A 27159-nucleotide genomic window follows, 5' to 3' on the forward strand; every position below is an offset into this window, starting at 1 on the left:
TGCTGTAAGTCGTGTTGTTGTTCATGTTTGTTTAGATGCCAAGTTTTCGATCTCTTCAGATCAAATAAAATAAAATGATGAGCATCTTTTCTCTCTGTGCTTTGTTCCAAGGTGATCATGACTTCACTTCTCCCGTATCAAACAGCCTGTTTCCTTGTAGCTGACACTGTGACATAGTTGCATATAAAGAGGAAGGAGGAGGCTTTTACTGGCTGTCCAACTGCTGCTGATCTCATTTCAGCTGCAGAATGGAGGATGTCTAAAGGCCCTGACACACTAGGCCATCCATGTTGGATTGTGAGATCAGAGTTGTTGTGCGTGCCAGTTGAAGTCGGATTTTCTCAGTTCCCTGTCACTGAAATTTCACCTGTAGATAATAGATTGCAATCATTGAACCTCTGTGTTTTTAAGAAGGAACATTCAAACGTCATTTTTGAATTTCCGGGGCACCTGAACAATCCCAGAAGGGGAACATCATGTGTATATAGACTACTGCCAATATAAAACAAGTGTCCTTTTTAGAGGCCGCCACAAGATGGTGGACTAGTGTAATGGGAGGAACCTGATCATTTAAGACTTTTACTCAGATAAAGTTATTTTTGGTAAGATACTTGTCATTTGCATATCACATTACATAAGTTATTTTAACCAGCACACTCAAGATTTTAATAATTTTCATTATTTAATAATTTTAATACATTTGTTTTTCTTTGAAGCAACTTTTACTCAAGTAAATATTCTAGTTCTCTAAAGGTAAAGTTAATTTGAAGTGAATCACTCTGTCTGACCCTCCTCTGGGACCAACTCATCATGGGAGACCCTACAGGATCTCAGAGCTCCAAATAATACAGATCCCAGACTCATCAGTTTCCAACATGAGAACCTAAATATGAAAAACACATGAGTCAGTATATGTGTGGATAGTTGAGCAGCCTTCATCCTCTCTGATGTTTGAAACTGCAGCTACAACATGATACTGTTACCTGCAGACGGATGGTTCTGATTGGCTCAGTGTTAAGGATAACTCTGTATGTCTTGAACCAGCTGGTGCAACTCGACACTCGTATGTTCCAGTGTCGGTGCTGCTAACATTCTTCAGAATTAAAGACACGTCTCCTTCAGCTCTCTGTCCACCAGGTCCACCCGATTAAAAAACAAATTAAAACATTAAAGTGCAGGGAAAAATGATAAAAAAAAAAAAACATTTCTCCGATCACAGGTCCTTTTGGCTCTGGTTACTTGGTGTTTTTGTTACCCATTACAAGATTGTTTAATCTCGGTAAACCTTGCTAAATTCGGGACAGTTCACAGTCTGTCTCTTGATAAGTTCGCAGAAATATCTGACAAGTTCAAAGATGTTGTCTTTCTTATTGACCTAGTTCACAGACTAAATCTGACCAGTTCACAGACGTGGTCCTTGTATGGATAATCTGTTGTCACACTCGTGTTTATTGAGTTCTAATCTGTGTAACACCTGCATTGGAGAAATTCTCAGAAATATGTCCGTTATCTGTTCAGAAATACCCCTAGATGAAAGACAAGAATAAAATTGACAGTGCAGTATAAGAAATTAAACATTAAAGAGCAGTTATAGAATGTCATACAGTGTCATGAATGCAACTTCAGTATAACAAATGAACAGTTATATAAAGAAAGGCAACATCAAAAATATAGGTCTTTAGCTTTGATTTAAAAGAACTGAAATTTGCTGCGGACCTGCAGTTTTCTGGGAGTTTGTTCCAGATATGTGGAGCATAAAAACTGAATGAGTAGGTTGGATCCAAGTGTCCATTTCTGTATAAGAGGACGTACTCTGGCGCCAGGTCAGCTCTGCTCCACTCTACAACGCTGATGGTGGAATTAGCAGCCTGACATGGCAGAGTGACATCATCTCCAGGAACCACTGTTACTGCTTCTTGGTCTGAAAAAACAGTAATAAGCAATGACCAGAAAATCCCTCAAAAGATTTTGACAGTGTGCTTACCAGGTGCACATTCCACTGCTAATATTATAGCATGAATAATGTTTTCACCACTGTATACATTTTTGTAAATTCCATATCATTTTTATTATTAAATACTGGTTATTTGTTATTGATTAGACTGACTTTTGTGTTTAGGGTCAAGTAGGCTTAAGTGATTCCATACCCGCGCAAAGTCACCGTTTTATGGGTTAGTGGACAACCAAACGCCGCTGCTCTGACAGAGCTCCAGGGCCTGCAACTCCTCTCTTCCTGCTAAATCGCCGTTGTGTGTGAGTGAGAGCGCGGTCAGCGAGCTTGTTACTAGATGGGAGCTGCAGGCCCTGGAGCTCTGTCAGTGCAGCTGCGTTTGGTAGTCCATTACCCCAAAAAACTGTGACTTTGCGCGGGTATGTCGTACTGTGGGCTGCCAGCCGTGACGGAGCTCTATCTACCTCACAGCAGGCCGGGGTCTGTGAAGGAAAGCAGGACAGGCGACGAGGCAGCAACACAGGCAGCACCGGCCGCTGAACTCCGACACACAGTCTTACTAAATTTGCAATTAGCCATACATTTTCATAAAACGGCCCATATTTGAGCTTTATATAGTTGATTTCTCGCTTAAAAAAGTCTCAGAAGTGAATTTAATAATGAAATAACCCCACAAACAATGTATAACTTTGCAGTGTCTGAAATATGAGACCTGCTGATCTGTTTCTATGTGGTTCGCTCAAACCAATCAGCGCGCAGCTCATTCTAAATATTCATGATCCTACCATATTTGGAAGAAAAGCTCTTGTTCCAAATAGAGCCATATTCACAGGGTAGTTAAGGGCCTAATAAAATAGCATTCGGGCAATTTTCAGCCCAACCAATGTTACCCTATTAGGAGACCTTAGGGAACAGTGTAAAATACCCTATATAATCATTCTATCACCCCTTTAAGTACAGTAAATATCAGATACCTATTTGTACTAGAGTAGAAGTTTGGTATCATTATTAGTGGGGTAACTTACGAGATACAAACGTGGGTCCATTAGCCCCTGCTCTAAGCTATTCAGCTGATAACTCTACTCTATGCTAACTCTCCCAATGTTCGACCCAGGTGAAAAAAGCTTCTAGGGGGGCGTTGGCTCGAGGACATGGTGCAAAGGACCCTAGGGTGAAATTACTCCAAACCATCAATTTAACCCTTGCACATATTCATATTTTTCATTAAGGTGTTGTTGTGTTCACTTCACCCCCCACACCTTGGGTAGTTGGGAGGAAGCTGCACCTACAAAGAGATGGCTCGTTTGTTTCAAGATTATAAGAAGCTGCCTAGGCCAAGATTTAAATTTACTTGCACATACATATGTTCTTCAGTTCTAATCCCTACTTATGCACACATCCCTCATGTATGTATGAATGCATGAGAGTATGCATGCATGTGCAACTGAAGTTGCGGCTTCTCGTCAACCACACTGCGGGTCACATAGGAAGAAGGAGGAGGGCTTACTTGATGTGACTATGAAGTGAACAAAGTGTAGACATCATTTGGCCAAAGACAAGATGGAGGAACCATCTCTGCTGCGGCTGCTTGGTAAGTAAACTCTTTGTGCGTTTATGATAACAATGCTGAAAAAATACTAAATGAAATGCAAGAAAACTGATCAATCTAAAGTTTAGATTATCCAGCAATGTTTGGCTTAAAACAATACTTCTGGACCATTGAAATTATGATAATTTTGAAAGGTGGTGTAAATGTTTCATGTTTCATTTTTAGACCTTGAACCGACACAAACCCAAACTAACCTGAATGTCTCTTATTCTCTTTAGTTCTGATGTCACTGCTGAGCTACCCAACAAACCAAGGTCAGTACACATTTTCTCAAAATACAAAGTCCTGTTCAAAGTACTTTTAGAATGTGTAGAGGGTTATATACTTGTGTATTCAAAGTACAGATTTGTTTATTTTTTTTAAATGTTATGACTGAGAAGCCAGAAGCCTCATTTATCAAAGCATGTGTAAAATAATTTGTCAGTGTGTGTATAAAAAGTATTTGTACAAACAAAAAGTTTGGTATTTATCAAACCTGCACATGAACAACGATACATCACACCTACATCTACATCCGCCTGCTTTTTCACACTTTGAAGCTCCCCAGAATACCAGATATAGTTAACCACATCCCTTTGAAACTCTGAGTGGCTTTAATGTAGATATATTTGTTATGGTCAAAAGTAGAAAACAAGAAAGGTAAAGATGAAAAACATCACACACAATGAAGTTAAGATATTGGAGCATCCTGGGAACAAACATGAAGGAAGGATTCTCAGCTTAGATCAATTATTGCATGTGTAAAGAAAATAGCTGATTCCATAAGTGTCCCAGAGGCCCAGTCATGCTTTGTCCAAAGTAGTGATTGTCACAGTAACTTTGATATGATATAATTTTTATTACCGTGTAATGCCACTAAGTGGCCCATCCCACACGGATTTACATGACAACCATATACACACACAACATACTCTACTCTGCAAAAAAGTGAAGAATGAAGAAAACATAATACAGCAGCCACAACACAATAGTGTAACCTCACACATTGTCAACTAGACATTTTGAACCCAAACTACAAACACAATTTTTTTTTATAAATAAATAAATAGGTAAATATATGTCACTACCAGACAGAGAATCTTCAATACAAATCCATACTAATACCGAACTGATTTTTCACCAAACTAAAGGTTCTAAGTTTTGGTTTGTTATGAATCTCAGCAGCCCCCATTTCTCTTTAAACTGGTGAAAAACAGCAGTATTAAATCTACCAACTAGTTTTTGAACTACAACACATTCTTCTCCCTCTTCACTCTAGCCTCTCTGACTGTGAGTCCCAGCAGATCTCAGATGTTTAAAGATGAATCTGTCTCTCTGAGCTGTGAGGAGGACGACAGCTCTGCTGGATGGACTCTGAGGAGGAACACAAGCAGAGAAACCAGGACTCAGTGTGGAGATGGCTGGGGAGAACCTGCTGGTTCTTCCTGTAAAATCAGCCACATCCCCACATGGTACAGTGGAGTTTACTGGTGTGAGTCCAGAGAGGGAGCAACCAGTAACAGCATCAACATCACTGTCACTGGTAAGATCAGACTGTGGAGTCAGTATTGATGAAGCTGTGTGTGAATGGATGACATGCTGTAGTTTGTCTCTGTGTTGAGGTGGACCAGTGATCCTGCAGAGTCCTGTCCTCCCTGTGATGGAGGGAGAAGACCTCACTCTGACCTGTAAAACAAAGACGTCCTCAAACCTCCCAGCTGGTTTCTATAAAGATGGCTCCTTCATCAGGACTGAGCCTGCAGGTCACATGACCATCCACCATGTTTCCAGGTCTGATGAAGGCCTCTACAAGTGCAACATCAGCAGTGTTGGAGAGTCTCCACCCAGCTGGGTCAAGGTTACCTTTGATTTCAATCCACCACCTCCAAGCTCTCTGCCACCTTCTGACACAACCTCAGACCCCCTCCACTTCGTGATCAGACTGGTCGTCCACCTGGTGGTGTTCTGTCCATACTGCATCTCCACTTTCATCATGTTGTCTTTATATCGAGACAGGGCAGCAGGTAATACTCTGAATCATTAACTGACCTTACGATCAATCAATCCATCAATCTCACACCACCACTCTATTGTTGATCAGTTAACAGCTCATCAATTATCTACATTTTCTTTCTAACCTGTTCTGGCTGTAGGAAACGACCTGTGGTGATGACCCCACCCACCCAGGCTGAGGAGGGATTGGATGAAGACTATGATGATGTCAACACTGCTGTCACCACGGAGCATCACTTCTGAAATGATCTGAAAAGAAGCTCAAATGTTTCAAGTCCTCATAAATCAGAAACAGAATGCTTCCCTGTGGATCTGACCTGTAGATGGAGGATGTTAACCTAAGCCCAGTTCAGTCCAATGATTTGCGATGAAAACAAGTTTTGAAACCTGTTAGTTTACACCAATGAGATGAGAAGGTGTATCCTCTGCATTGAGATGACTGAAGCGCCCGTTGAGCCTCCGTATAAATTCTGCCAATTACAACATCTGACAGTTTGAAACATAGAAATAAAATAGATCATATAATTTCTGTAGTTTGCAGCTGATTTGACCGTTCCAAAACCAGCCTCTAAAAACATAACCAGCTGAGTCGCAGCAACACCATCAGCTTGTTTTAGTCGAGCTGAAACGGGCCGCTTCAGAAGTAAAGGTTTCTTCTCGTTGCAAACGTTGCTCTGAACTGGACTTTAGTAGCTGATAGCTGTTCAGGTTCTGCTGTAAGTCGTGTTGTTGTTCATGTCTTAGATGTCAAGTTTTTAATCTCTTCAGATCAAATAAAATTAAATGATGAACATCTTTTCTCTCTGTGCTTTGTTCCAATGTGATCATAACTTCACTTCTCTCATACTAAACAGCCTGTTTCCTTGTAGCTGACATGTGACATAGTCGTATATAAAGAGGATGGAGGAGGCTTTTACTGGCTGTCCAACTGCTGTTGAACCTCATCAACTCCGACATCACAATCCAACATGGCTGCTCCGAGCATCAACAGTAGTGAAAGCTGTGTGAATATACTGTTTATTAGCATTTCTGTTTTATATCTTGGTTGGTTGGCACCTTCTTGAGTGACATTTTGCAGGTGAAGGCCCGGTAGGCCTGTTCAGTAATCATTGCCCGCTGTTTAAATGTTTAAACATTAACATTCACAACTAATACTAGACTTTGCTCTGAAACAACCTTTAATATCTGCATTCACACAAACAGTTACTCACAGCTACAGTATAAGTGTAACTGAGGACAAGAAAGTAGTTAAGCCAAGAGTACAGGTGTCCTTTCATGAACTTGTAACCTAAATGCATAACTGAAACACTGCCAATGTAAAATATGTCTTATTCACAAGCCACAACAAGATGGCGCCCTGGTATAATGGGAGGAACCTGATGTTTACAAGTGACAATTCAACAATGGAAAAAGAAAAATAATTTGCAGCACAAATGGCCAGAGACTTTTTGACTCCAATGGTCACGTCTCAAATTTTCCCCTTTCATTTTGTGTTCATTGAATGGTAGACCAGGAAATGAATACTCAGGATTCGTTCAGTTAAACCAGAATGATGTGCGTGTTTCTTTGCATCTAGAGCGTGGAAGCATAGGCGGAGCCAGGGAGGGGGTAGGGGGTGCTGTAGCTAGGATTTCCATAGCACCCCCTTTGCACCCCCAAGAAATGACTTTATTTATAAATAAATAAAAAAATGCGATAATGTGTAAATAGTATAATTTATATTTGAAAAATGAATAAATACATTCTTAAAACGAACCGATTATTTTTTAGCTAAAAAACACAGGTGATCGTATTCGGCCAAAGGGTACCGCACCGCAGCACATATTGAACTTTTGACCTTTTCTCCACAGTAACGTTTTCACCCCGAAGAAGAGCTCAATATTTGGAGCCGTTAGGATTAGAGAAGTGAGTCTTACACTAGCAATGGATAGTTTTTTACTCCCTCAACGTCAAGGTGTGGAGACTTCAAAATCAAAATCATCAAAATCTGTAAATGAGACTGAGAGATATGGTGAACCTGTCACCAACTGGGACGAAGAAAAGCGGCCGGAGGAAGATGAGCTGACCGCGGCCGTGATTGCTGCTGAGGATGTTTAACATCACCCTGCTGTAAATAAACCCGGGCGCCCCCCCCCCCCCCCCCCGGGGGGGGGCCCCGGGGGGGGGCCCCCCAAAACCTTTACTCTTATCTCTGTCTCGTAGAAGAACATTACAGTAATCATGTGTTTTACAGAAATGTGAATAAACGGATCACTGAATCTAAAGTTATACAGCGCACTGGGCATTGGTTTATTTTTTTTCCCCAGAAAACATGTTTGCCCTCAGTGGCTTATTTAGATATATTAAGTCATTACAGATATGAATACATTATTTTGACCATATATGCAAGCAGACATTTCTGTGCAAACTTTGCCTGCCGACTTTCAAAAAAAAATCCCCACTTCAGTCACATCCACAGCAAACCTGAAACGGCACATTGAACTGATTGACGAATAGTTTCAGTGTTAAAATTTATAAATAAATTCTTGTCCGTGGTTCTATATGGGCTGTGGTAATAATTTAGAAAAATAATAGCTTGCAGCAATATATGGAAAAAAAGAACTATGAACTAATTAATTTTTGGAACTGTGAACTTAGTTAAAAATGTTGAAGTATGAACTATGACCTGAATAGTTCATTTTAAAATTTGTGAACTGAACTTTGAACTAGTTCATGTAGAAAGTGAAAACGGTGAGGATACGTGCGCGTGTGTGTTTATGTTTGTGCTTGCCTGTGTGTGGTGTATTTGGCCTGCTGCATTACTCTTCTGAGCCACTGTATGAGAGCTGCAGTAAAGATTGTTAGAACCAGACTCGTTGGCTGGTATCTGAAATATGTTTGGTGGGCTAATCAGAGTTTTATAGTGCTGTTGTATCAGCAACTTTAAATCAATGGGCAATTCTCAATGTGTGTTCTTCTATTGACTTGTGTTCTTGTGTCCCTGTGAAACGTCATCTCGTGTTGCCAAAGTACTGTCCCAATACACAAGTTCGCATTTCACCAAGGACAGATAAGATTCCCGGAAATGTTCTTGACACGCCCACTTTACCGAGGATGCATCGGTTGGTAACTCTTATGAGCTTGGCAGCATCTGTATCCCAACATTCATTTCGGCATTCAATGATGGCCGGGTGTCCGTTACATAGACAGCCCATAAACAGGACAATTTTAAAAAATTTTGCTATCTTATTCATCACTAAATTCACTTCTGAGAACATTTTAGGTGAGAAATGAACGGTTTAGATTTCGAATATAGGCAGTCTTGCGAAAAGTTTTGCCAAATTGACAATTTGCTCAAACGTTTTCTGAGATTTCGGAGCTCCATAAATTGAAGCGGCCGCCAGCCTGCCGGGGCCGCTAGCTCGGCGCTCGGACAGTCACACTCGGAGACCCCGCTGTAAGGCGGAGGTCTTTTAGACCGGTCCCGTCAATAAGAGGCTTTTATTTCTCCGTTGACGGATCGTTTGTGTAAATATCACAACACATGTCTATCATAAGATTAACGGGAACCTGTGGTGTCTTTTCTGAGTTAAAGGGGTGATAGAATGCAAAACCGATTTCACCCTGTCAAAGTTGAATAACGACAGTTCGGTGGGTAAATAGGACATACATAGAAACTCAAAGTCCCATTGACACCCCTTTACCATGAAAATCTCATATTTTGAAACTGCCAAACCTCCCAAAATCCGGAACCTTAAGAGAACAGTCACGCCCCAACATTTACATAGGCTACACAACTGACCTGAGATCAGGTAGTCTTCTGAATCTAGCTAGGTCACGCAGATCTCTGCTATTCCATTACAAAATTCACTTCTGAAACTTTTTTATGCGAGAAATCAACTATGTAAAGCTCAAATATGGGCCGTTTTACGAAAATGGATGGCTAATTGCAAATTTTGTCCGACTGTGTGTCGGAGTTCAGCGCCGGTGCTGCCTGTGTTGTTGCCTCGCCGCCTGGCCTGCCTTCCTTTACACACTCTGGTCTGAGCTCTGTTACGGCTTGCAGCCCACAGCACTCCATACCCGCGCAATGTCACCGTTTTTTGGCAAATGGACTACTAAACGCTGGTGCTCTGACAGAGCTCCAGGGCCTGCAGCTCCCCTCTTCCTGCTAGCTAAATGCCCGGTGTGTGTGAGTAAGAGCGCGGTCAGCAAGCTTGTTGCACCAGCAATCTGTTACCACAGGTTCCAGTTAACCTTTTAATGTGCTGAGTTATTTAAACAAACGATTGTGGAAATAAACGCCGCTTGTCCGCGAGTCTCATTGATAGTGCCTGCGGTTGGCTGTAGCTCTATCAATGAGAGCTAGCTCCTCCTAGAATTCCTCTGAAATTCACAAATATTCATTAACTTGAAATCGGACACCGTTGTTAGCTTTATAAGACATTTAGGGAGATGTTATATAAGTGGCGTGATGAAATTCAAACTGTAAATATAAAGAAATTAGGCCAAAATGAAGCTAACTATCCCTGATTTGTAGATAGCTACACATAGCTAAGATTGAAGGGACAGTCATAGCTAACGAAACCCCCACTGTTCACAAAAATTCATTAACTTGAAATCGGACACCGTTGTTAGCTTTATAAGACCTTTAGGGAGATGTTATATAAGTGGCGTGATGAAATTCAAACTGTAAATATAGCTAGTTATGCTGACAGGCAGCCAAGATTAACTGGAACTGTTGTAAGAGATTGCTGGTGTAACAAGCTCGCTGACCGTGCTATCACTCTCACACACGGGCCATTTAGCTAGCAGGAAGAGGGGAGCTGCAGGCCGGGGTCTGTGCAGGAAGGCAGGCCGTGCAGCGAGGCAGCAACACAGGCAGCTGAACTCGACACACAGTCTCACCAAATTTGCAATAAGCCATCAATTTTCGTAAAACGTCCCATATTTGAGCTTTATATAGTTGATTTCTCGCTTAAAAAAGTGTCAGTAGTGAATTTAATAACGAAATAGCCCGACAAACAATGTATAACATTGCAATGAGACCTGCTGTCGAGTCTCCCATGTGTTTCTATGTAGTTTGCTCAAACCAATCAGCGCGTAGCTCATTCTGAATATTCATGAGCATACCATATTTGGAAGAAATTCTCTTGTTCCAAATAGAGCCATATTCACAGGGTAGTTAAGGGCCTAATAAAATAGCATTCTGGCAATTTTCAGCCCAACCAATGTTACATACCCCACTAGGAGACCTTAAGGAACAGTATAATACCCTATATAATCATTCTATCACCCCTTTAAACTCAACAAGCATACACACACACACACACACACACACACACACACACACACACAGCGCAGCAGACAGAAGAGAGATATACCATAGACAGACTGTATATTATTAGTCTATGAGATATACCATAGATAGACTGTATATTATTAGTCCATGAGATATACCCATTTCCCACTCCCGTTTCTCCCGGGTTTCTCCCGTTTTTCAGCCCTCTCTCTCCCTCCCGGTTTGTTATTTCTCCCGGGAAACTCCCGTAATTTGCAGCATGGCCCAAAGTCCTTTATACATAATCAGACCAATATGTTTGTCTAATGTTGACCAGTTGCCAGATCTTGTATGAAGGGCATCCTATTCACACAATCCACACCTATACAATTTTCAACCCATTTGTCACCTCAACCTAGCAACCTGTAACCCAGTTGCGCAGTTGATCTCTGCGCAAGCTTCGCGGAAGGTTCAGACCCGAAAGCGAGCAGATAAAAATGGCAGGTGAAGGTGGTGTTCCCTCAAAGAAATCGAATTATAGCTGTACATTTCAACATGTTGGGCGCAACAATTCACATGCAGCTTACCTAGTCATATCAACAACCTCCACGCTTATTGTAAGGTGTGTCGCATTGATTTTAATGTAGCGCACGGTGGGGAAAATGACATCACAGCACATTAAAACACAGCGGCACCATCGCACCATTGGGCAGCATGGTGGCACAGTGGTTAGCACTGTGGCCTCACAGCAAGAAGGTTCTGTGTTCGAATCCAAGTCGTTCGGCGGGGCCTTTCTGTGTGGAGTTTGCATGTTCTCCCCATGTTTGCGTGGGTTTCCTCCGGGTGCCCGGTTTCCCCCACCATCAAAAACATGTACTAGGTTCTCCAGTCAGTGCCCTTGATCAAGGCACTGGGTCAGATCTGGAGTTGGTCCCCGGGGGCTGTCATTGGCTGCCCACTGCTCCCTTGAGGGATGGGTTAAATGCAGAGAATGAATTTCGCTACTATTCCGTGTATGTGACAAATAAAGTACCTTGCACAGAAGAGGCAGATAAAAGGGCACACGGACGATTTCATCCTTCATCATGAAAGAACAGACAGAAGCAGAAAACGTGGAGCAAGCTGAACTCGAGATGGCTATGTTGGTAGCACAGACTTAGAGTACACTTAACAGTAAACACCCCCCGCAATGGATTAGCAGTCCATCACCTTAACCACTCTGCCATCTCGTCTGACTTTTTATTACATACCATGACTTTTTTAATCACTTTTATGACATACATATTATTGATTTTTTTAATACTTTTTTTCAACATAGTATACCCTTTTTGACATACTATTTAGCGTTTTTATCACTTATTTCGACATAATATACTATGTCTTTGTGAGATAGTAAACTATGACTTTTTTCGACATCTACTCTGACTTTTCTTGACGTACTATATTGTGACTTTTCATCACTTTTTTTCGATATATTATAGTATGACTTTTTTATCATTTCTAGAAATGTTGATTAATGTGCATTGTCCTAATCAAATAAATAAATCAGCAATTCACACTTGCTTTACACCTTGCACCTACAAAGAGATGGCTCATTTGTTTTAAGATTATAAGAAGCTGCCTAGGCCAAGATTTAAATTTACTTGCACATACATATGTTCTTCAGTTCTAATCCGTACTTATGCACACATCCCTCATGTATGTATGAATGCATGAGAGTATGCATGCATATGCAACTGAAGTTGCGGCTTCTCGTCAACCACACTTTGGGTCACATAGGAAGGAGGAGGAGGGCTTACTTGGTGGGACTATGAAGTGAACAAAGTGTAGACATCATTTGGCCAAAGACAGGATGGAGGAACCATCTCTGCTGCGGCTGCTTGGTAAGAAAACTCTTGATGATGACAATGCTGAAAAAATACTAAATGAAATGCAAGAAAACGGATCAATCTAAAGTTTAGGTTATACAGCAATGTTTGGCTTAAAACATCGCTTCTGGTACGTTAAAATTATGAGAACTTTGAAAGGTTGTGTAAATGTAAATTTTTCATAGTATTATTTTCATTTTTTAAACTTTGAACCAAACCAAACTCCAACTAACCTGAATGTCTTATCTCTTCAGTTCTGATCTCACTGCTGAGCTGCCCAACAAACCAAGGTCAGTACACTTCTTCTCTAGATAGAAAGTCCTGTTCAGAGTACTTTTAAAATGTGTAGAGGGATATTGGCCCTCATTTATCAACCTAACGTAGAAACCAGCGCAGATATGAGCGCAGAAATCATCTTACGACAGGCTTCACGTGGGATTCGTGAAAAGTTCGTATCACACCAATCAGAGCGTAAGAATGGTCGTACATTGATAAATGCGGCGGCTGGAAACGATCGTCATTTAAATATCACGCCCCAATATATTCTGGATTTAGAGGCCTCGCCCCTACAATTTACGACGTGGCGAGACGTAATCCGGCTGAGAAGCGGCACTTTTCAGAGGTGGAGATTGAAACCCTGATATCTCCGGTTCATTTGCACTAACGTGTGTACTTTTGTCAGCCTGAAAACTGGTATTAAAGGCTGTAGAAAGAATGCGGGATGAAAAGAGATCACTGATGCGGTCAACAGTGTTGCCGTAGTAAATCGGACTCCAGCTGAAGTTTAGCCTATTTAATTTATACATGCTTGACACATTTTCTATAGTCCTAATAATAGTAATATACAGGTTTCTATTGCAATCTCTTAGGCCTACATGTAGGTGTACCTATAATTAAATAAACACACGGTAGCAGAGTTTATGCAGTGTGTTTTATTTTACTCATGTTTTTTTTTCATGAGTCATAACGAGACGCCAAAAGCCTCATTTATCAAAGCATGTGTAAAAAAAATTGTCAGTGTGTGTGTGAAAAGTGTTTGTACAAACAAAACGTTTGGTATTTATCAAATCTGCACATGAACAATGATACATCACACCTACATTTACATCCGCCAGCTTGTCACACTCACTCACATGCAGAAACTCCTCCAGAATACCAGATATAGTTAACCACATCACTTTGAAACTCTGAGTAGCTTTAATGTAGAGATACTTGTTGTGGGCAAAAATAGAAAAAAAGGAAGAAAAAAACATCACACACAATGAGGTTAAGATATTGGAGCATCCTGGGAGCAAACATGAAGGAAGGTTTCCCGGCTTAGATCAATTATTGATTGTGTAAAGACATGAGCTGATTCCTTAATTGTCCTAGAGAATCAGTGTGAAGTATCAGAGGCCAGTCACGCTTTGTCCAAAGCAGTGATTGTCACAGTAGCAGTAATAATCAACTAGTTTTCACTAAACGCTCCCCCCTCCAGCCTCTCTGACTGTGAGTCCCAGCAGCTCTCAGATATTTGAAGGACAGTCTGTCTCTCTGAGCTGTGAGGAGGACGACAGCTCTGCTGGATGGACTCTGAGGAGGAACACGACCAGAGAAAGAAGGACTCAGGGTGGAGTTGACTGGGGGACAACTGCTGGTTCTTCCTGTCTCATAACCTACATGGCCCTGTGGTACAGTGGAGTTTACTGGTGTGAGTCCAGAGAGGGAGCAACCAGTAACAGCATCAACATCACTGTCACTGGTAAGATCAGACTGTGGAGTCAGTATTGATGAAGCTGTGTGTGAATGGATGACATGCTGTAGTTTGTCTCTGTGTTGAGGTGGACCAGTGATCCTGCAGAGTCCTGTCCTCCCTGTGACGGAGGGAGAAGACCTCACTCTGACCTGTAAAACAAATAACTCCTCCAACCTCCCAGCTGGTTTCTATAAAGATGGTTCCTTCATCAGGACTGAGCCTGCAGGTCACATGACCATCCACCATGTTTCCAGGTCTGATGAAGGCCTCTACAAGTGCAACATCAGCAGTGTTGGAGAGTCTCCACCCAGCTGGGTCAAGGTTACCTTTGATTTCAGTCCACCACCTCCAAGCTCTCTGCCGCCTCCTGACACAACCTCAGACCCCCTCCACTTTGTGATCAGACTGGTCGTCCACCTGGTGGTGTTCTGTCCATACTGCATCTCCACTTTCATTATGTTGTCTTTATATCGAGACAGGGCAGCAGGTAATACTCTGAATCATTAACTAACCTTACGATCAATCAATCCATCAATCTCACACCACCACTCTATTGTTGATCAGTTAACAGCTCATCAATTATCTACATTTTCTTTCTAACCTGTTCTGGCTGTAGGAAACGACCTGCCCGTCTCTGTGGTGATGACCCCACCCACCCAGGCTGAGGAGGGATTGGATGAAGACTATGATGATGTCAACACTGCTGTCACCACGGAGCATCACTTCTGAAATGATCTGAAAAGAAGCTCAAATGTTTCAAGTCCTCATAAATCAGAAACAGAAAGCTTACCTGTGGATCTGACCTGTAGATGGAGGAACCTGTTAGTTTACACCAATGAGATGAGAAGGTGTATCTTCTGCATTGAGATGACTGATGCGCTCGTTGAGCCTCTGTATAAAATTCTGCCAATTACAACATCTGACAGTTTGAAACATAGTAAATAAAATAGATCATCTAATTTCTGTAGTTTGCAGCTGATTTGAACGTTCCAAAACCAGCCTCTGAAAATGTAACCAGCTGAGTCGCAGCGACATCATCAGCTTGTTTTAGTCGAGCTGAAACGGGCCACTTCAGAAGTAAAGGTTTCTTCTCGTTGCAAACGTTGCTCTGAACTGGACTTTAGTAGCTGATAGTTGTTCAGGTTCTACTGTAAGTCATGTTGTTGTTCATGTCTTAGATGTCAAGTTTTTAATCTCTTCAGATCAAATAAAATAAAATGATGAGCATCTTTTCTCTCTGTGCTTTGTTCCAATGTGATCATAACTTCACTTCTCTCATACCAAACAGTTTCCTTGTAGCTGACATGTGACATAGTCGTATATAAAGAGGATGGAGGAGGCTTATACTGGCTGTCCAACTGCTGTTGAACCTCATCAACTCCGACATCACAATCCAACATGGCTGCTCCGAGCATCAACAGTAGTGAAAGCTGTGTGAATATACTGTTTATTAGCACTTCTGTTTTATATCTTGGTTGGTTGGCGCCTTGTTGAGTGACATTTTGCAGGTGAAGGCCCGGTAGGCCTGTTCAGTAATCATTGCCCACTGTTTAAATGTTTAAACATTAACATTCACAACTAATACTAGACTTTGCTCTGAAACAACCTTTAATATCTGCATCACACAAACAGTTACTCACAGCTACAGTATAAGTGTAACTGAGGACAAGAAAGTAGTAAAGCCAAGAGTACAGGTGTCCTTTCGTGAACTTGTAACCTAAATGCATAACTGAAACACTGCCAATGTAAAATGTTTCTTATTCACAAGCCGCAACAAGCTGGCGCCCTGGTATAATGGGAGGAACCTAATGTTTACAAGTGACAATTCAACAATGGAAAAAGAAAAATAATTTGCTATTCAAAGTATAATCTATCTTATGTCGTGTATTGTAGGAAAAGATGTGACCGATTCTACTGCAGCACAAATGGCCAGAGACTTTTTGACTCCAACGGTCACTTCTCAAGTTTTCCCCTTTCATTTTGTGTTCGTTGAATGGTAGACCAGGAAATGAATAGGATTCGCTCAGTTAAACCGGAATGATGTGCGTGTTTCTTTGCATCTAGAGCATGGAAGCATAGGCGGAGCCACGGAGGGGCTAGGGGGTGCTGTAGCTTGCATTGCCATAGCACCCCCTTAGCACCCCCAAGAAATTGCTGTGGTTGATTCATAAATAAATAAAAAAATTTGTTAATGTGTAAATAGTATAATTTATATTTGAAAAATGAATAAATGCATTAATAAAACAAACCGATTATTTTTAGGCTAAAAAACCCAGGTGATTGTATTCGGCCAAAGGGTGCAGCACACGTTGAACTTTTGACCTTACTTCCACAGTAACGTTTTCACACAGAAGAAGAAGAGCTCAATATTTGGAGCCGTTAGGATTAGAGAAGTGAGTCTTACACTAGCAATGGATAGTTTTTTACTCCCTCAACGTCAAGGTGTGGAGACTTTATCAAAATCTGTAAATGAGACTGAGAGATATGGTGAACCTGTCACCAACCGGGATGAAGAAAAGCAGCCGGAGGAAGATGAGCTGACCGCGGCCGTGATTAGGCTACTGCTGAGGATGCTTAACGTCACCCTGCTGTACATGACATTAGACCAGGGGATCGCACAGTGGGGGAGTCAGCTGATAGGGGTCCATAGAAGAACTTTACTCTTATCTCTGTCTCGTAGAAGAACATTACAGTAATCATGTGTTTTACACATTGACTGTATATTATTAGTGGACAGTCCATCCGGTTTCGCAAAGTGCTGCAAATGCGGAAGTGCCTTAAACCTGCATTCTATCTGAATTCCAGCAGGGGGCGACACGTGCGGTTGCAAAAGGAGGTCGGTTTCTGTAGAAGTCTATGAGAAAGTGACCCACTTCTCACTTGATTTATTACCTCAGTTCACATTTTCTTGAAGAGTTTATGGTCTCAATCGCTAGTTTTAAGTCTTCTGCAACACAGAATGATGTTCATTTTTTGAATTATGGTCTCGTTGATTTTAAAATCGGCGATAAAGCAGAGGGTGTTTTAGGGCGTGGCTATGATGTGATTGACAGTTCGCGGTCTGTCAATCATGACAGAGGTTTAGCAAAGCTTATCCAAGGCACGTAAACTTCATTTTGGAGTTTGACCAGCTTTCTTCGTAGTGACTGTGACACTTTGGTCGCCTAGCTAATAATATCTTGTTCAGCGTTCGGTTGGACGACAAGACACTCAAAGCACTCGGCAGTTCAGTTTTTCTGGTAAGTAACGTTACATTTTTTTAAATACTGTTTTTCGTTAGCGAACGTTAGCATCCCAATTAATATCAGTTTGCTAGCTAGATTGCATCTTGCTAACCAAGCTAGCGGGCTAACGTTATGCAGACCTTATAAACGGATTAAAATATATATTTAACGTTACAGTCGTATACAGTAGCTCTGCATAACGGTCTCGCCGGCGATCTATTTTTAACCATATGTGGTGTTATTGCTAATCGATGCGCATGCCTCCCTAACCCACTACCATTACATGTAATGGTAGCTAATGTTAGCTTAAAATCAAAGCCTGATATAGTTAATGCTATGGTGCAAAATCATATTAAACCCTATATTCACACGGGATTAGAATACTTTTGCGACTGCGTGTGATTTAGAAATTACCCCCTAACATTTGAGTTTCGTGTGGCGCATTCGCACAGGACAAGCAGAGACTGCTTTTACTTGAATATACTGAAATATATGTTACTGCCCGAGAGTTGGGCAACGTTACCCGGAGGTGCCCGAAGGACAGGCACATAATATCATCCCCGCCGCGGGGCACCCACACAGCATCACCGTCACCCACACAGCATCACCGTCACCCACACAGCATCACCGTCACCCACACAGCATCACCGTCACCCTCACCCAAAGCCGCGGGGGAACGCGTGGACTCGGAGACGGAGGTCTCCGGGCGGGGCAGTGGGCCAGAATATGCGTTGATGCTGTTACACTGATGTCTTTCTTCCTCTTACTGTAGTTGTGTCTGCTAATCTATTTGAAGACCTTCTGTCAGCACATTAGTCTGTTTTAAGATGAGTCACATACATGTTACAATCTATATTTGCAAGTGCTGTTTATTACCAAAATGTACATATCATTATAAAAGTGTTGCGTACAATACACATTGTCTAAGATAAATTTGACATGTAGGAGTATGTTTACTTAATACTGCATGTACTCAACTGAAGCATAGATTCATGTACAAGCGCATACATTAATATAATTCATTGTGATCTACCATGCCTTAACTACATGTTTGTCTATTACAAACATTTGCCTGTCCTTATCCTTTCTCTTGTGCCTCAGCTACCATTGGAACCTGACCCCTGCTACCGCTTCACTCCTGCCATCCACCGGAGCAGACAGCCACCACCACTGGACCCCCCACCACTAGCCGGCCTGCTGTCTTCCTCTGACGGACCTGCTCCTTCCCAGAAACCACCAACCCGTTCTCCATCCTGGAAACTTTGATGTGCTTTTCCCCCCTCAGAAACCTGGACTCGATACTTTAAATAAAACCTGTTAATTCACACTCCTGGCTCTGCGTTCTGTTCACCATTCAAACCTAAAAGTTAGCACTTTAGAAATATGTATAAGGCATTTAATTGAGATATTTTATGTATAGGATTAAACTGTTAGAATTAGATATTGACTTGCATGTCCTTGTATGGTTTTTAGTTTTCATACTTTAAAAATGTCAGTGCAGTAAATATAAGGTACATCGATTAAATTATTACATTGAATAAGTTGTTTATTTTTTCTTTGCAATTTCTGATCATACTTTTGTTGTAATGAATTTACAATAACCCTACACAGATTAAACAGCACCTAGTGCATTTTCAGTTACCTACTAAACACTTGACTAGGTATTTGAAATATATTCAAATATACAAATTAATCTAAAAGGATTTTGGTGAAGTGTTTTCATGGTGATTAAAATTGACAAGTACATAAAGACACAAGAAAAGCACAAACTACATTTTGCTGATCCTTTGTCAACATTCAAGTATGGTAACATTTAAGAAATCATTTATGTTGATTAAAGCCCAAATAGACACTTTTAATCAATTACAAATTCTATCAAATTACCAATGTCTTGTATGACTACAATACTGTATGTTCCTATAGTTACTTTAGAAAAACAACAAATGTAGCTTTAGAAAGACCTTTATTTCACATTGAAATGGGCATTAACTTCAAAAACTACATAAACCACAAACACTGGCAATATTTTTCACATTTTTAAAGTGATGAATTAAATAATGTAGTTCACCTTTTACAATCCAGTGTAAATTCCGAACATAAATCACTGCTGTGGGTCAAGGTAAAGGCAAACTTCACTTCACTTCATATATATCACTGTCAAGTGAATTCTGCATAATAAAAAGAGGTAGTTGAATCACTAGTGCCACATTGTTAATTACAGTAGAAATGGTTGACATTACAAACCACAATATAAAAACATAGCTTAACATATAAAGCTTAAAGCACTTGTGCAGCACTGTTCAGTCAAGTCCAAATGCCTGGGTATAGAAATAAAAGCTGCCTTTACAATTACAGTGAGCATAGTGATATGTGACATATATATATATATATATATATATGTGACAGTCTGTTGGTTATCTGTAATGCACAGTGGAAAAAAAGAAACTTTTACTTAATTATGAGGCATTGGGTTGGATGCACATGCCATCGTGGCTCTCCACACTCCTATTTCTGAAAGAAAGAAAAAGAGTCATCAATTTCCATTTGAGCCCCTCATAGTTAAATATATATGCACACTAGCATGTAACTGTAGTTAATTAATTATCTAGGAGAATACAGATGAATTAACAACAGTATATTGTTCTTTAGTGTAACTTTAAGTCAGTTAAATGATCTTATTTCTGCTAACGTTAGCTCTTAAAAGCATGTAAAGGCAGTAGCAAGACTTTATCGGTGCTTTATGGTTATTACAGTTAGCCAAACGTTCTAATAAACTTGGTTAAACATTTGCTAATAGTTAGCGTTAGATAATGATAATTGACAATCACCGTTTCGTAGCTAAACTTCAATTTGCAGAAAATTAACGTTAGCATGTTTTACCATAAGTGGCTAGCTAATGTTACAGACAATTTACATGGTAACATCAGATACATGTACTTTACAATATGACTCCTCTTATATGACTATGGGACAAAGATATATTTAAAACCTAGCAAAGCTAAATATTACCTTGAATTATGTATGCTAGCTTTCAGCCGAAGTTGCATCCAGATTGCCAGTGAACGTGTGTAACGAAGGGTGTAAGCAGCGTTGCTAACTCAAAAAAAAAAGAAATACAGTCAGATACCGCCCAACTGTCTACAGCTCCTCCCTCTCTCCTCCTTCGAGTCTAAAAACGTCACATCCGCAACCATGATGGCTGCGCCCATAAACGCAAACTCGACGACTCATATCAGCGCTCCACAAACCACTGGGTGACGTCACACATGCTCTGTCCATTAATATTAACAGTCTATGGTTTTACAGAAATGTGAATAAACGGATAAATGAATCTAAAGTTATACAGCACACTGGGCATTGGTTTATTTTTTTTATAGGTTATGTAACTTGGCAGTACATAACCTATATGTACTACTGTAGACGTTTGGTATCATTTCGGGCATTATTAATGGGGTCATTTACCAGATACAAACGTGGGTCCATTAGCCCCTGCACTAAGCTGTTCAGCTGATAACGCTGCTACGCTAACTCTCCCAATGCTAGACCCAGCTGAAAAAAGCTTCTGGGGGGGTGTTTGGCTCGAGGTCATGGTGCAAAGGACCCTAGGGTGAAATTCCTCCGAACCATCACTTTAAGGAACAGTGTAAAATACCCTATATAATCATTCTATCACCCCTTTAAGTACAGTAAATATCAGATACTTTAAGACTTTTAGTCAAGTAATATTCTACAAGGAAACTTTAACTTCTACCAAAGTTATTTTCTGGTAAGATACTTTTACTCAAGTATGGCTTTCAAGTACTTTATACAAGACTGCCTAAATGAAAGACCAAGCCAAAAGAGTGAACTTAGCTGAACTGAGCATGTGTAAAGAAAGAGAAGGTGCTGTGCTGCCACCTGCTGGCTGTCTGACTCAACAGATATGGTGCTTTCATGCAAAGAGAGTTTTACTATGAGCATCTCACTCACACTTGTAAGTACACCAGAAGTTTATGTAAATAACACTTGCCTGTTGACTTCTGCTCTCTGCTGTTGCTGCTGCTGCTGCTACTGTTACCTGTAGTAAGAGCGCTTAGGGACGTCTACAAATTACAACACCGAAAATATTTATTAATTTAATGATTAAATAAGGTAATGTCTCCAAACTCACCTCAATTATTACTTGTCTCTGGCTCGTTATACTACAGCACTTACTTTTAAAAAGAAGTTAAAATAATAGATATTTTTGTTGCATCTCTTTTCGGTGTTGTAATTTCTAGACGGCCCTAAGAACTTGTCTAACTGCAGGTAGCAGCAGCAGCAGCAGCTAGCAGAAGAGAGCAGGCAAGTGTTCATAAACTTCTGGTGTACTGACACACTTTCCAATCCATCGTTTTATAAGTGCATAACCTATTTGTACTAGTGTAGAAGTTTGGTATCATTTCGGGCATTATTAGTGGGGTAACTTACGAGATACAAACGTGGGTCCATTAGCCCCTGCGCTAAGCTATTCAGCTGATAACGCTACTCTATGCTAACTCTCCCAATGTTCGACCCAGGTGAAAAAAGCTTCTGGGGGGGTGTTTGGCTCGAGGTCATGGTGCAAAGGAACTTTAACCCTTGCACATATTCATATTTTGACGGCACCATAACCTCAACGAAAATGCTTTCACATGGAAACCTACTTGGCAATAAAGTTGGTTGATTCGTGGTGTGTAGTTTAATAGTGTGCAGCTACACAGTCTATTTAGTTTAGGATAAGGTGTTGTTGTCTTCACTTCACCCCCCACACCTTGGGTAGTTGGGAGGAAGCTGCACCTAAAAAGAGATGGCTCGTTTGTTTCAAGATTATAAGAAGCTGCCTAGGCCAAGATTTAAATTTACTTGCACATACATATGTTCTTCAGTTCTAATCCGTACTTATGCACACATCCCTCATGTATGTATACATGCATGAGAGTATGCATGCATGTGCAACTGAAGTTGCGGCTTCTCGTCAACCACACTGTGGGTCACATAGGAAGAAGGAGGGGGGCTTAAAGTTCGTTTCATAGTCGCTTGATGCGACTATCAAGTAAACAAAGTGTAGACATCATTTGGCCAAATGTCAGGATGGAGGAACCATCTCTGCTGCGGCTGCTTTGTAAGTAAACGCTTTGTGCATTCATGATAACAATGCTGAAAATAATATTAAAAGAAATGCAAGAAAACTGAGAAATCCAAAGTGTAGGTTATATAGCAATGTTTGGCTTAAAACAATGCTTCTGGAACGTAGAAATTATGAGAATATTTTAAGGTTGTGTAAATGTTTCATAGTGTTATTTAAATTTTTTAGACCTTGAAGCGACACAAACCCAAACTAACCTGAATGTCTTTTCTCTTCAGTTCTGATGTCACTGCTGAGCTGCCCAACAAACCAAGGTCAGTACACTTCTTCTCTAGATACAAAGTCCTGTTCAGAGTACTTTTAAAATGTGTAGAGGGTTGTGTATTGAAATTACAGATTTGTTTATTTTTGAAAAGTTTGTGACTGAGAAGCCAGAGGGCTCATTTATCGAAGCATGTGTAAAACAATTTGTCAGTGTGTGTGTAAAAAGTATTTGTATGAACAAAAAGTTTGGTATTTATCAAAGCTGCACATGAACAACGATACATCACACCTACATCTACATCCGCCTGCTTTTTCACACTTTGAAGCTCCCCAGAATACCATATAGCCTATAGTTAGCCACATCCCTTTGAAACTCTGAATGGTTTTAATGTAGAGATACTTGTTATGGTCAAACGTAAAATACAAGAAAGGTAAAGATGAAAAACATCACACAATGAGGTTAACACATTGGAGCGTCCTGGGAGCAAACATGAAGGAAGGTTTCCCAGCTTAGATCAATTATTGCATGTGTAAAGAAATGAGCTTATTCCTCATGTTTCCCAGATAATTAATGTGAAGCATCAGAGGCCCAGTCACACTTTGTTGAAAGCAGTGATTGTCACAGTAACAGTAATAATCAACTAGTTTTCATTAAACTTTCCTCCCTCCAGCCTCTCTGACTGTGAGTCCCAGCCGCTCTCAGATGTTTGAAGGACAGTCTGTCTCTCTGAGCTGTGAGGAGGACGACCGCTCTGCTGGATGGACTCTGAGGAGGAACACAACCAGACAAACCAGGACTCAGTGTGGAGCTGCATGGGGAAAAACTGCTGGTTCTTCCTGTAAAGTCAGCTACGTAGCCACATGGTACAGTGGAATTTACTGGTGTGAGTCCAGAGAGGGAGCAACCAGTAACAGCATCAACATCACTGTCACTGGTAAGATCAGACTGTGGAGTCAGTATTGATGAAGCTGTGTGTGAATGGATGACATGCTGTAGTTTGTCTCTGTGTTGAGGTGGACCAGTGATCCTGCAGAGTCCTGTCCTCCCTGTGATGGAGGGAGAAGACCTCACTCAGACCTGTATAAAAAAGACGTCCTCCAACCTCCCAGCTGGTTTCTATAAAGATGATTCCTTCATCAGGACTGAGCCTGCAGGTCACATGACCATCCACCATGTTTCCAGGTCTGATGAAGGCCTCTACAGGTGCAACATCAGCAGTGTTGGAGAGTCTCCATCCAGCTGGGTCTCTGTCACAGGTGAGGAGGTTACTTTTGATTTCAGGAGTTCCTTGGTCCACATATTCACCTGACAGCTGATTCTCTCTACAGGGAAACCTTCGACCACAGACCCATCAACCTCTGCAGCTCCGCCCCCGGCCTCAGACCCCCTCCGTTTTGTGTTCAGACTGGTCTGCCACCTGTTGATGTTCTGTCCGTACTGCATTTCTACTTTCATAATGTTGTCTTTATATCGAGACAAGGCCACAGGTAACACTAATTTACTGACCTTACAATCAATCAAACATCTCAAAATACCATTACCGATTAACAGTTGTCTCAGAGCAGATCTATTCCATCACAACACATATGTCTGTCATGGCAGGCCTAATTATCCAATTTTAAGAAACTATTTAGCTTAATGTAATGGAGGTCATGAGACCATTATAATTTTTTCATGAATATTTTTCCTTGACCTTAAGTAAAGTGGAACCATTTGGACTTGTCACAAATATGTCATAACAGTTTTAAGACAAGTTCGATGACAGTGAATGCACTAACAAGGGGATTTAATGAGGCTTGTACAGATAATGTTAGCTTTAGGCTAACATTACTTGTTGCTTCAGTAATTGTTAACAGTAGTTAACTGCCGTTAGGTAGTTAGCTCGGTAAGCTGTGCAGCTGTCCAATTTGCCAACTCAGGCCCAGGTTGCAAAGAGCCAAACCCAGGGGAAAAAAAACATGGAGTGTCTATTTGCACCCCCGGTACGAATAGCCTCGGCCACACAGCTGAGCTATTTACACCCTGTGACGTAACAAAAAAATAAACGTTGCTCGCATGCACTGAAATCATGGCGGACGTTCATCTTCCATGACCGCAGAAACTGGCATATTAGGAAAGTTTTGTTTCTAAAGTTTATAGCAATTGAATTTCTAGCGGAAAATAGATACTACAGTTGCGCTTTCTGTCTTCAGTGAAAGCATACAACCGTTAGTTTGTTAGTTAGTACCTATTTTTTTGTATACAGTATGGTTACCTAGCAACCGAGGCTTGAAGAAACCAAGCGGTAAATCAGCTTCCTGAAAGAACTGCTAGGTGAGAGGTTAGTATGCTTACCTTTGGTATGGGGTTTTGGAGTTTGATTCTGCTGTGAGGCGATCTTATTTTTTTATTTTGAATTGGATAATTTGCATGCAATTGCGCAAGTCAGGACCCGCGAACGCAATTTTTTTTTTTTGCAGGGTGGTAGGGGAAGACTCATGAATATGCCTGCTCTGGTTGGGTTTGTTAGGTTTAGGCAAGAGGAGTGGGATTGGTTATGGTTAGGCTAAGAATGTCAGGGTGATAATATTCCAAAAAGGTATAATAGGCCTACATGAGTAGTATGGATAACTGTGTGTAAATATATGCCAAGGTACTGTAAATGCACAGGGGTGCAAATAGCATACATTGATATTTGTACCAGATGGGGTATTAATAGAACACATTGCTGTGTGCACCGGTGGGGTACTAATAACATTCATTTCTAATTGCACCGGGGTACGAATAGCACTTCTAATTGCACCAGGGTGCAAATAGCATACACTGCTAATTGTACCAGGGAAATAGCATACACTGCTAATTGTACCAGGGAAATAGCATACACTGCTAATTGTACCAGGGGTGCTAATAGCATACACTTCTAATTGCACCAGGGTACAAATAGCATACTGCTAATTGTACCAGGAGTCCAAATAGCATAAACTGCTAATTGTACCAGGGGTGCAAATAGCCTCACCCAAAAAAACATCTGTATGTAGTATATTCCCCATGATTATAATTGGTTTAAAGAAACACAAACAACCCAGAGCATTTTTTTCTTCTTTCAGCTGATTGAATTTTGTATATTTTCTTTTTAAACTGCTCTAACTTTAGGAAATGACCTGCCCATCTCCGTGGTGACGCCCACTCAGGCTGAGGAGGGATTGGATGATGATGTCATCACCACTGTCACCACAGAGCGTCACTTCTGAACTGATCTGAAAAAAAGCTCAAATGTTTCAAATGCTGATTGTTTAGAAAACAGTAGAGGACTCTTCCCTGGGAAAATCAACATATTCTAGTTAGACTTATTGGTGTAGGATATTAAGCTCAGCATTTTTGTATCATTGTTTAGATATTTTTGTGAGTTTTCGTTCATGTTTGTAATTTAACATAAAAAAAGATGAGCATATTTTCTGTCTGTTTTGTTCCAATGTGATTATTTTTCTTTCTTTTACTTGGGACATCTATCACATAATTTTGTTCAGAAACGATAACCTTACATGGATCAACAAGTGGCAACTGAACCAAAACTTGATCTCCTGCCCTACATTCCCAGGGGTTCCACTTTGCAGTCAAACAGTCTTTTAATATTGCAATTTCTGATTAGCCATTTTGCCAGCCTCATAAAGCCTTTGCCTGAAACCATTTACATATGTAACCAAGTTCTGTGGATGGTCAGTCGACATCCACTGATCACGCTTGACCGCCAAGTGATCACGAACCGGTGGGCAAAAACCAGCTCATTGAGCCTAAACCCTGTACTTTCTTAAACAACTTCTCTAGCGGCTAACAAGAGCTACGGTAAACCCACCTCCCAGTCTGCCTTTAACTCTGTGCAATAAGCACGCAGCAATGATTTCAAATGCTGATGAGAGCGCTCAAGTACACCCTGGCTCTCTGGATGGTATGCTGAGGACTTTTTATGCTTGATGTTACGTTGTTAAAGAACTTAAGCAAACAAACGTGATGTAAAATGAGACCCTTGGTCACTTTTAGGGATCCCAAACACAGATATGAACTGGCTGAGGGCTTAACTACAGATTTTGCAGTCATGGTATGTAGTGGATAAGCCACTGGATATCTAGTTGATCGACACATTACAGTTAATAAGTAAGTTAAACCTGATATAGACCGGGAAGAGGACCCAC

The 27159-nt window shown here is 40.9% G+C and overlaps 2 long non-coding RNA genes and 1 pseudogene across 2 annotated transcripts; all 3 read left to right on the plus strand.

Moving 5' to 3' along the window:
- The first annotated feature begins 12666 nt into the window (after positions 1 to 12666).
- Positions 12667 to 14295, plus strand: LOC120572981. The gene is made up of 3 exons (XR_005641554.1): positions 12667 to 12695; positions 12935 to 12970; positions 14158 to 14295. It is a non-coding gene; the product is annotated as an uncharacterized LOC120572981 (long non-coding RNA).
- A 295-nt stretch (positions 14296 to 14590) lies between these two features.
- LOC120572864 overlaps positions 14591 to 27159 on the plus strand; it is a 642621-nt pseudogene continuing 630052 nt past the window's right edge.
- LOC120573009 lies at positions 17590 to 18966 on the plus strand. The gene is made up of 2 exons (XR_005641583.1): positions 17590 to 17654; positions 18741 to 18966. It is a non-coding gene; the product is annotated as an uncharacterized LOC120573009 (long non-coding RNA).

This window comes from Perca fluviatilis, chromosome 14 (genome assembly GCF_010015445.1).
Source record: "Perca fluviatilis chromosome 14, GENO_Pfluv_1.0, whole genome shotgun sequence".
Classification (NCBI taxonomy): Eukaryota; Metazoa; Chordata; class Actinopteri; order Perciformes; family Percidae; genus Perca; species Perca fluviatilis.